This window comes from Podarcis filfolensis (genome assembly GCF_964270895.1).
Source record: "Podarcis filfolensis genome assembly, chromosome: 14".
NCBI classification, from domain to species: Eukaryota; Metazoa; Chordata; class Lepidosauria; order Squamata; family Lacertidae; genus Podarcis; species Podarcis filfolensis.
Window position 1 is genome coordinate 31,010,762 of NC_139616.1, and position 10,399 is coordinate 31,021,160.

The following is a 10,399-nucleotide window of genomic DNA, read 5'->3' on the forward strand; positions in this document are numbered from 1 at the left end:
GCTGGCAACCAGTTTTTTAATTACTCATGTTGTCTATAAAGGCAATGTGATAAATTTTTGGCAAGATTTAATACCGGCAGTAATTAATATCTTTCCCGGGAGATTATAAAAGTTTCTTGGAAATGTCCCTTCTGTGTATACAAACTAGGCTAGTAATGGGCATAGCTATTTCAGTGTCTCCTAACTGTTGACTTTATTACAATATTAACTTCTGTCCAGGTGGTTAGACAGGATCAACAGATTGAAATGACATCTCATCTCCCATCACTTCACAGTGGAGCCAATTCCCACTCTGAGTCATCGGGTGCTGAGAAATCAAGAGGAATTTTGTGGCAGGATGAGCAGTCCGTCAATGGAACCTGTTGTCAGAGGAGATGTCGATTCCCCCTTGCTAAGAACATAAGAAGAGCCTCCTTGACCAAGCCAAATGTCCATCTAGTCAAGCATTCAGTGGAAAACCAGATGCTCCAATGGGAAGGCCAAAGCTGGTGGCCATCACTATCTCCTATGGGAGAAAATTCCACAGTTTTGACAAAGTACTTCCCTTTATCTCTCCCAAATCTTAAGAACATAGGAAGAGTCTGGCTGTTGGAATAGGCCCAGCATAGTCCAGCATCCTGTTCTCACAGTGGCCAAGCAGATACCACCAGGAAGCCTACCAGTAGGGCTGGGGGATATCAGGTTTTCAATATAATGATATATCACCAGCTAAATATTGTGATATACTGATATATCACACTGTCTGAAATAAGGATGGAGCTATGTCGAGATACTGGCTGGCTTCACAGTTTTTCCTGCATCATGATTTTTGCATAGGGGACACACACACACACACACACACACACACACACACACACACACCATGATTCACAATATATTGCCAGGTCAAAAATTATGAAGCCGATATCACAGTATGGACTTCAAACCAATTTTGGACGATTTATCGCCCAGCCATACCTACCAGCAGGACCTGAGTGCAGCAGAACTTTCCCCTCTTGTAATTCTCAGTGTGTGGTCTTCAGAGGCATATCATCTCCAGTGTTGGAGGTAGAGCATATTCATCATGGCTAGTGGTCTTTGATGACCATCTTCTCCATAAACTATGGAATTAGCTCCCACAAGAGGCAGTGATGGCCACCAGCTTGGACATCTTTCAAAACATTGGACAAATTCATGGAGGATAGGACTATCAAGAGCTGCTCCCCATGGCTGTTATGGTCTGCCTCCATGGTCGGGCACATTATGCTTCTGAATACCAGTTTCTGGAAACCACAGGAGATGAGAGTGCTGTTGCACTTGAGTCCTGCTTGTTGACTTCCCACTGGGCCATCTAGTTGACCACTGTTAGGAGAGGGTGCTGGACTAGATAGGATATTGGCCTGATCCAGCAGGCTCTTCTTGTGTTTCTGTTACCAGGGCTCAAAGAGTCAACTATTCAACCTCTGCTCTTGAAGTCCCTTGAAAATGACATTGTTCCAGTTAAGATGAGTCAAGAACACAGCCGGCTCCATCTGCAGCCACTGCTTTCATTGTTCATGTTACAAAGCCAATTGAGAGAAAAAGAGACTCGGTGAGATGAAGTCACAATGGGAAATAATTGATATTTGCCACACTTCACTGGGAAAATGAGTGGGGGAAATCTTTGAAAAGAGATATCCTCTCCAAGCTGTTAAGAAACACTCTACCTTCATACATACTCAAGGCAAATTCCCATCTGAACAGTAAATGTGTGATTTTTGAGTCTACAAGTGAAGAGGACATTCTTCCAGCACTTTCAAAAGAATAGAACCACAAGACTGAGGGGGGCGAGAAAAAAGAGAATGGGAAACTGTGGCCCTCCCAGCAGACCCAACAAGAAGGTTATATAACACCAATCCTGTCCCAACTGCATTGGTTGACAATTTAGTTTCCAGGCCCAATTCAAAGTGCTGGTTTTGAGCCATAAAGCCTTAAACAGCTCAGGACCACAGTATCTCAAAGACCACCTCTCCTCTTATGAACCAACTTGGGCACTGCAATCATCATGTGAAGCCCTTCTTCATGTGGCAGCACAAGAACGGGCCTTTTCTGTGGTGGCTCACCGTTTGTGGAAAGCTCTCCTCAGGAAGGCTTGCCTGGCACCTTCATTACATATCTATAGGAGCCAGACCTAAACATTCCTCTTCTCCAAGGCCTTTGGCTGATTTAATAATCTATGAGCTTTGAAACTGGGGGATATTTTTCTGCTACTATGTTATGCATTTTTGTGTTTTTGTAAACCACCCTATGATCCTTGGATAAAGAGCTGTGTGTGTGTGTGTGTGTGTGTGTGTGTGTGTGGACAGTCCCTGTCTGCAGGCTTACAAGATAAAAGGCATGGCACAGAAGAAAATGGAATAGGGAGGGTAGAGGATGAATGCAGACTGAGGCAATAATGGAGATGGTCACAGGTCATCAACTCCCTGGGCCAGGCAGATTTGATTGCCAAAGAATTGATGCTTTTGAATTATGGTGCTGGAGGAGACTCTTGAGAGTCCCATGGACTGCAAGAAGATCAAACCTATCCATTCTGAAGGAAATCAGCCCTGAGTGCTCACTGGAAGGACAGATCCTGAAGCTGAGGCTCCAATACTTTGGCCACCTCATGAGAAGAGAAGACTCCCTGGAAAAGACCCTGATGTTGGGAAAGATTGAGGGGATGACAGAGGACAAGATGGTTGGACAGTGTTCTTGAAGCTACCCGCATGAGTTTGACCAAACTGCGGGAGGCAGTAGAAGACAGGAGTGCCTGGTGTGATCTGGTCCATAGGGTCATGAAGAGTCGGACACGACTAAACGACTAACAACAGCAACAACAAGCACACTCCCAGTAAGACACAGCAAGACACAGCAACAGCCCATGAGGCAGTGAGTCACTGCTATTCTTCACCACTGTCACCATGCATGGGGAGGAGGGGGAGTGCAGGAACATAAGCTTGGAGAAACACCCTATAGCAGGGGTCAGCAAACTTTTTCAGCAGGGGGCCGGTCCACTGTCCCTCAGACCTTGTGGGGGGCTGGACTATATTTTGGGGAGAGAGAGAAAATGAACAAATTCCTATGCCCCACAAATAACCCAGAGAGGCATTTTAAAATAAAAGGGCACATTCTACTCATGTAAAAACACACTGATTCCTGGACTGTCCACGGGCTGGATTTAGAAGGCGATTGGGCTGGATCCGGCCCCCGGGCCTTAGTTAGCCCACCCATGCCCTATAGAGCTGCAAAGCCAGTGAGAACATGAAGAGAAGCTTGGACGGAGGAGCAGAAAGAGTCATTGTTTCTAAAGTTACGTTGATACATATGAATTAACATATTTACATTTCATGCCTGTAATGGCTTTAGGGGTTGCTTGTGCGTAAGTTACCGCTGCTCTGGGCTAGGTTGGCTGGTTAAACCGTTTCTCGCTGGACAGCCATCCACTCCGTGGCTGTTCAGTCGCTGGCAGAATCCGTCAGTGGGCGTTTCTTAAACCTCTTCCAGCAAAGAAGCTCTTTGACGCCAAGTCGCCGCCTACTTTCCCTGCGCGGAAGTCTTCTGCGCAGGGTGGGTGTGGGCAGCGGAGGACCTGTGCTCTCCTCGCTGGTCTCCTGCGAAGAGTCCTGGAGCCCCCTCTCTGCTTCCCCCATCGGCCCCCCTCTATCCCTGGTGTTGCGCTGATTTTCTTCCCCAGCCGGAGACCTGCCTCTCTCCCTGCTTGGCCCCTCTCCAGCATCGCTGTGGAGCCTCACCTCCTCCGCTAGTTCCGATGGCAGTTCCCTGACAATGCCCATCTGCATCTCCCTTTCTCCATTTTCTGTGATGTGGAAGGAGCCACCTTAAAGGTTAATCTGCCCAGGCATAGCAACACTGAAACAAGCAGGCAGAGTTTTTCTATTGTTACTCATTCCGCAAATATTGTGGAGCGAGAGACCTCAGAGTGAGAAAGAGCCTCTTTTCATGCCCAGAGAGGACGGCATCTCACCAGGGGTGCATTTGTGACAATCTGTTCACGATAACATCAAAGATTAAGTGTGCCTTTTTACTTATCTCATGTTTCCCATGCTACTGGTTCATTAGTGTCTTGGCATCCAGCCACCTCCGCTAGGACATTTCCATGCTTCTACAGCGTACATGGAAAGGGAGAGAATTTGTGCGCAGTGAGACACCGAAACCTGGAAACAGGAGGCACAGCTAACGTTGACATTTCTCAATAAGCAATAGATTCACTTGTTCATTCGGAGAGTGGTCTTCAATATGAGCAAGGTAACTCGCAAATAATAGTCATAATAATCCAATTTATTATCTCATTATTTATTTACTGCATTTATATCTCACTTTCTCTCCAAGAAGAAGAAGAAGTTTGGATTTGATATCCCGCTTTATCACTACCGTAAGGAGTCTCAAAGCGGCTAACATTCTCCTTTCCCTTCCTCCCCCACAACAAACACTCTGTGAGGTGAGCGGGGCTGAGAGACTTCAGAGAAGCGTGACTAGCCCAAGGTCACCCAGCAGCTGCATGTGGAGGAGCGGAGACGCGAACCCAGGTCACCAGATTACAAGACTACCGCCAAGGAGCGTAAGGTGGCATATGTAGTTCTCCCCCCGCCACTTTGTCCTCACAACAACCCTGTGAGGTAGCTTAGGGTGAGAGTAAGCGACTGGCCCAAGGTCACCCGGTGAGCTACCTTTGTTATCTTGGAGAACAAAGAATGAGAATGGTCATTCAGATCAAAGACAGAAGGTGGGCTTAATCAAAGTAAGTCTCCGAAAGCCTAGGAATGAATGGAGGCAAGAGTTGCCAACTATTCCATTAGCCCTGCTCCTCTGCCTTTGGAAACAGCTGAGCCTATCTCAATGAGGAAGAGCTCTGACTTTTATCTACCTGCTGAGGGCAGCTTTGCCTGCCTTATTTTTGCGAATCAAGCACGCAGTACAAGGCATATCAAACTAGGCTGGCCACAGCCTCAAACTCAAGCCCAGAGTCCATGTCAGAAGCCAACGGTAGAAAGGATACACATTTTTTCCAACACTTAGTTGGACAGGTGTGGGCGGTTACAAAGGCTGCCAGGGAAAGTCTCCTGCTGACTTTCTAAAAGAGGTAAAGGCTGGCATCTGTCCATAGGGGAGGCGCTGGCCACTCTGCAGGCTCCCTGGCAAAAACGGACTGCCAATCTGGTAGATGCCAATAGGTAGCACGATTGTTCTCCCGCCATCCCTTCCCACTCGCTCATGGTGGGAAGAGCAGCCAAATGGTGCCAGGCAGGGCAGCTGCTCCAAAGTTGCAGATGACATTGACTCAAGATGCTGAAAGCATCTCATTCTGGCAGAATCAGTGGTGAGGATGTTGGAAGCTGCTTTCTACTGAGGTGAGATTTTCTGTCCATTTCGGACAGTTTTGTTTGCTCCAGGAGCAAACCAACATGGCACAACTTCAGATGTTGTTTGACCCTTGCCCAGGCTGGCTGGAGTTGATGTGAGTTGGGGAGTCCAACAACATCTGGAGGGCCCTATGCCCTCCCTGGGGGTGCCCAGGACTGAACAGTGGTGTTCCACCACAGAAGTATGGTTCTTCCCTTGGATCTAATGGAGCAAAGCGTCCACTTCAAGAGAATCTCTTCGGTCATGGCATCCCACAATTGCCATTCAAAATTCTCACCCAAATTTTGCAATGCAATTCTCTAGCCGTTTTTAAAAGGCATATACTGTGCACAGAAATGCTTTGTGAAAAACATACATTATATCAGGCTTTGCAAGCGTGTATATTAGGCAAAATGGCATACAAACTTTTTATATTAGGAGAAATTTGCACTAAAATGCTGATGAATTTTCATCAGGATTCTTTACCTAAAATCTGTAAATTCTGGACAGCTCATTTGCCTGGACCTGTTTGACTGGGTTAATTGATTTCATTTTGTTCACAGAGGCAGATCCTTTAGTTGTTATATTTTAATAAATATAAGCTATTACCCATAATTCTGTTTCTCTCCAGTCTTCTCCTGGTGTGATGGCTGTAAGTGACAGGTAATTACTAGGGTTCTTTCATATTAAGCTCACCGAAAGGACTGAGGTGTGAGTTCATTCCTCATTTTATTCCTGGCTATACTCCATGGGAAGGTTGACACTGGTCAGAATAAAATAAAAGCTGACCTGACTTAATGGCTTTTGCTCTGTTTGCTTTTTGGACAGATGCCAAAGAAGCAGAGAGGCTAATGGCTGTTCCCCTCCCCTCAACTCACTCACTCTGCTGGGCTTATTATTTAGCTGAATGCCTTACACCAGGAGTAGGCAGAAGAAGGTATATTGGGGTCTAATGATAAATGTCTGGCTGATTTGCAGCAGATTAGCAAGTGTCTCTGACTGCCAATGGATTTCCTCCCCCACCAAAGAAAAAAATATTTATCATCTTATCATCAACAGGCACACCACATTTCTCGTAGAATTTGCAATCAGCAGCTAATCTGACAAAGGGCAAAGTGGGAACAAATATGGGGATCTGTAATTAAGCTGTTAAAATCACAACGATAAATCATGATGCTGCTTTATAGTCAGTTTGCAGTCTCGGGAGAATCAAATTTATGATTTTTGAATGGAACTCCTTCCTTCAAGATGTAATGATGGCCGCCAACTTGGAGGGTTTTAAAAGAGGATTAGACAAATTCATGAAGGAGCATAAAGCTATTGATGACTGGTTATAGTCACTGGGAATCACAAGTGGGGAGAATATTGTTGCACTCAAGTCTTGCTGACTGGCTTCCCACTGGGGCACCTAGTTGACGCTTGTGAGAATAGGACGTATTACTTGATGGGCCTGAGTTTGGAAGACTCTTGGGAAACTGCAGCTGGCAATGGCCAACCAATTGTTGAGAGGCTTGAAGTGAGCTTATCATATGATGTCTCTTCCTAGCACAACTACCGTATTTTTTGCTCTATAAGACTCACTTTTTCCCTCCTAAAAAGTAAGGGGAAATGTGTGTGCGTCTTATGGAGTGAATGCAGGCTGCGCAGCTATCCTAGAAGCCAGAACAGCAAGAGGGATTGCTGCTTTCACTGCGCAGCAATCACTCTTACTGTTCTGGCTTCTGAGATTCAGAATATTTTTTTTCTTTTCCTCCTCCAAAAACTAGGTGCGTCTTGTGGTCTGGTGCGTCTTATAGAGTGAAAAACACAGTATTTGCATGCTTCTGAGCCATTTAAAAGGGCATGTTCCAAAACAATATGGCAGTCAAAACCACAAACACCATTCAAAACTTGCACATCTTCAAATTTATGACGTAGCTCCACAACCTTCCCCCCCAAAAAAAATGCATGTATCAAAGGGAAGTGTGTATACAAAAATGAAAATATTACAGAAAAGAACATACTTAAAGAATGCATTATATAGCATAAATGCTTGCAAAAAAATGTACAGTGGTCAAAACTGCATTAAAACTTTATTTATTAAGAGAAATCCACACTGCAGTGCTGAAGAATTTTCTTGAGGATTTGTTTGAAAACAACTTCGTGAATTGCTGAAGAAATATGGATAACTGAATTTAAGACAGGGGGGAAATGAGAAACTGAGAGAACAAAAATGGATAGATTATTCCCTATGGGAAGGGGAGAAAGCAGAAATAGACTCCTCTGTTTCTGTACGAAGTCCAGTGCTGTGCTTCTGCATGGTATAATTTCCACAGCCACATGACTCAAAGGTGCTTTCTATTTGTTTAACCACTAAGTTATTTCAATGCACTTTAAACCTTGGCGAATAAATGTATCCTGAACATCTTCATTAAGCCTCCATTCAGCTTGCCTTAAAGCCTCTCCATTAACGGGATTGGTTGCCAGGCATCCTTATCAACGGAAATTTTTATCCGGCTGTTCCTGCCCTCAGAAGAGTTTCCTTACTCGTTGAAAAAGGAAAGATAAGACTGAAGGGAAAGAGGGAGGGAGAAAGAATGGCAGAAAATTGCAATGAATTTGGAAATCCTCCCAGAAATCACGTCCAGTTCTTGTGTCCGTTTTCAGCCTAGAATGGAAATTTGCAAGCAAATATGAACGGTATTTGCTGTCGTATTTTTAAAGGCCACACCATATATTGAAAGCAGTATGATGCCACTTCAACTGTCATGGCTTCCCCACAAAGCATCCTGGGAACTGGAATTGGTTAAGGATGCTAAGAGTTGTGAAGAGACACCTATTCCCCTCACAGCGTTTCCTGGGAAGAGGGCTTGATGGTTTAAATCATTCTGGGAACTGGACTGGACTGGTTGTAGGTAAACATGGGCAGGTAGGTGGAAGCTGGCTGAAGACCAGAGGCCAGTTTCATTTTTCCTCCTTCTCACTGGTCCTCGTAACATCTCCACACAGCGCTCCAGAAAGCGTTGCCAAGAGGAAGGTGTCCAGGGATGGCCAGTCCGTCAGTGTTTAACATCTATTGAAAGAATTGGACGCACTTGGCAAACCCACTCAAGGGGTGGGAGGGGGAGGGCCTGGATACATACGTACTTTGGCTTGGCTTTTTTTGCTGGTGTGATTTATTGATTTGTCTTCTATAAGAAGTTAATCTCACAAAGTGTTCCCAGAGCGCTGAGATACGGCGAAGTGCGTGGGCTGCCCTCGATCACCTCCCAAATTCCTTTCATTTCACCCATGTCAGTTGAAATATGCGTCACCCCCCGGTAGGAAGGAGGGAGGGAGTTGCAGCGTGAGCTGTGCAAATGTGCAAATTGCACAAAAGAGGAAGCTCTTCCCCAGTTCAAATCTCACCTTAGCCCTAACACCACAAGACCTACACTCCTAAACCCCGGGAGTAAGTGCCATTGAGTTCAGTAGGGCTTACTTCTGAATAGACGAGGCTTCAATTCTAAACCCAGGGAGAAAATCCCAGGGACTATGCAGTGGATTGCCAAGGAAGTTGTCCTTAGCGAGGCACCATCATCGCAGCCCACTGCTACACTGAGCCAAATCAGCAAAACGTAATTGTGTCATATTGAATGCAAGAGCCCTGCTGAATGAGGCCAATGGCCCATCTAGTGCAACATCCTGCTCTCACTGTGGCCAACAGCCTATGGGAAGCCCACAAGAAGGACCTGAGCACAACAGGGCTCTGCCTACTTGTGATTCCTATCAAACTACTGCCACTACCAGTGGAGACAAAACATAGCCATCAAGGCTAGTAGCCGTTGATAACACTCTTTTTCATGAATCTGTCAAATCATCTTTTAAAGCCATCCAAGTTGGTGGACATCACTGCTTCCTATGGGACTACAACTCCCATCAGCTCCAGCCAGCATGGCCAATGGGACATCTGGTTGTCAGCAGGCAAAGGCTTAGCTAATCCTCTGCCTGATCCAACAGCACCATTTCTCATGTAGTTGCACCAGCCCCATAAGCTTGCATGGCGGTGGCCCAGGAGAGGGCATGTATCTCCCATAGCTGCTGAACTCACTCACAAGGTTGCATCTGGAGCCTTCATTATACAGCTTTGGAGAATGCTGAAGATGCACCTCTTTGGAGAATGTTAAAGGTGTACCTCTTTATCCTGGCCTTCAAAACATGAAAGGTATATTTTTAGGACCCACCCTAATGTTGTGACTTTACGTTGTTTTAAACTGTTTTTAATGTGTTTTACATTTTCATGAACCATCATAGGTCATCTTAGGGCAATAAACCAAATCATTATTCTAACTAGTACTAATAATATTTAAACAGCTTGATCCTTTTGCACGAAGGCCTCCTGCGCCCTGCTCATTGCCATGCCAACAGCAATGTGTCAATCAGAAACCTTTCCTCTAAAAGGCTTGCTAGCTCAGGTTTCTGAAAAGGAGGCATCTCAGCTGATGTGCATGTCGATAAAGGTCAGCTTTAGACCCACTTACATAGAACATTTGACTTTGGCCAAGTGCAAACAGCTCACGGAGCCTCTTCAGTTTTATCTGTGGACACTCTGGATTTACAAGGGCTGCTGGAAGCTCCCTGATAAAAGTAGCACATTGGCAGTGCTGGGTGGTTGCTAGCTAGCAAAGCGTGCCTGGGCTTGTGTAAAAAACATCTATTAACGGGGGCTAAATGAAGTTGTCTCCAGCCAGATGATGGGAAGATGTAGCTGAGTGAGAGGGCAACTGCCTGTCAGCCCCAAATGCCTCCGTCTTTCTGGATGGGTCCCTCCCCTCGTCCTCAGCCCCAGAGAATCCCTGCCAGTCAGTGCAGACTACAGTGGTACCTCGGGTTAAGTACTTAATTTGTTCCAGAGTTCCGTTCTTAACCTGAAACTGTTCTTAACCTAAAGCGCCACTAATGGGGCCTCCTGCTGCTGCTGTGCCATGGAGCACGATTTCTGTTCTCATCCTGAAGCAAAGTTCTTAACCTGAAGCACTATTTCTGGGTTAGCTGAGTCTGTAACCTGAAGCGTATGTAAACC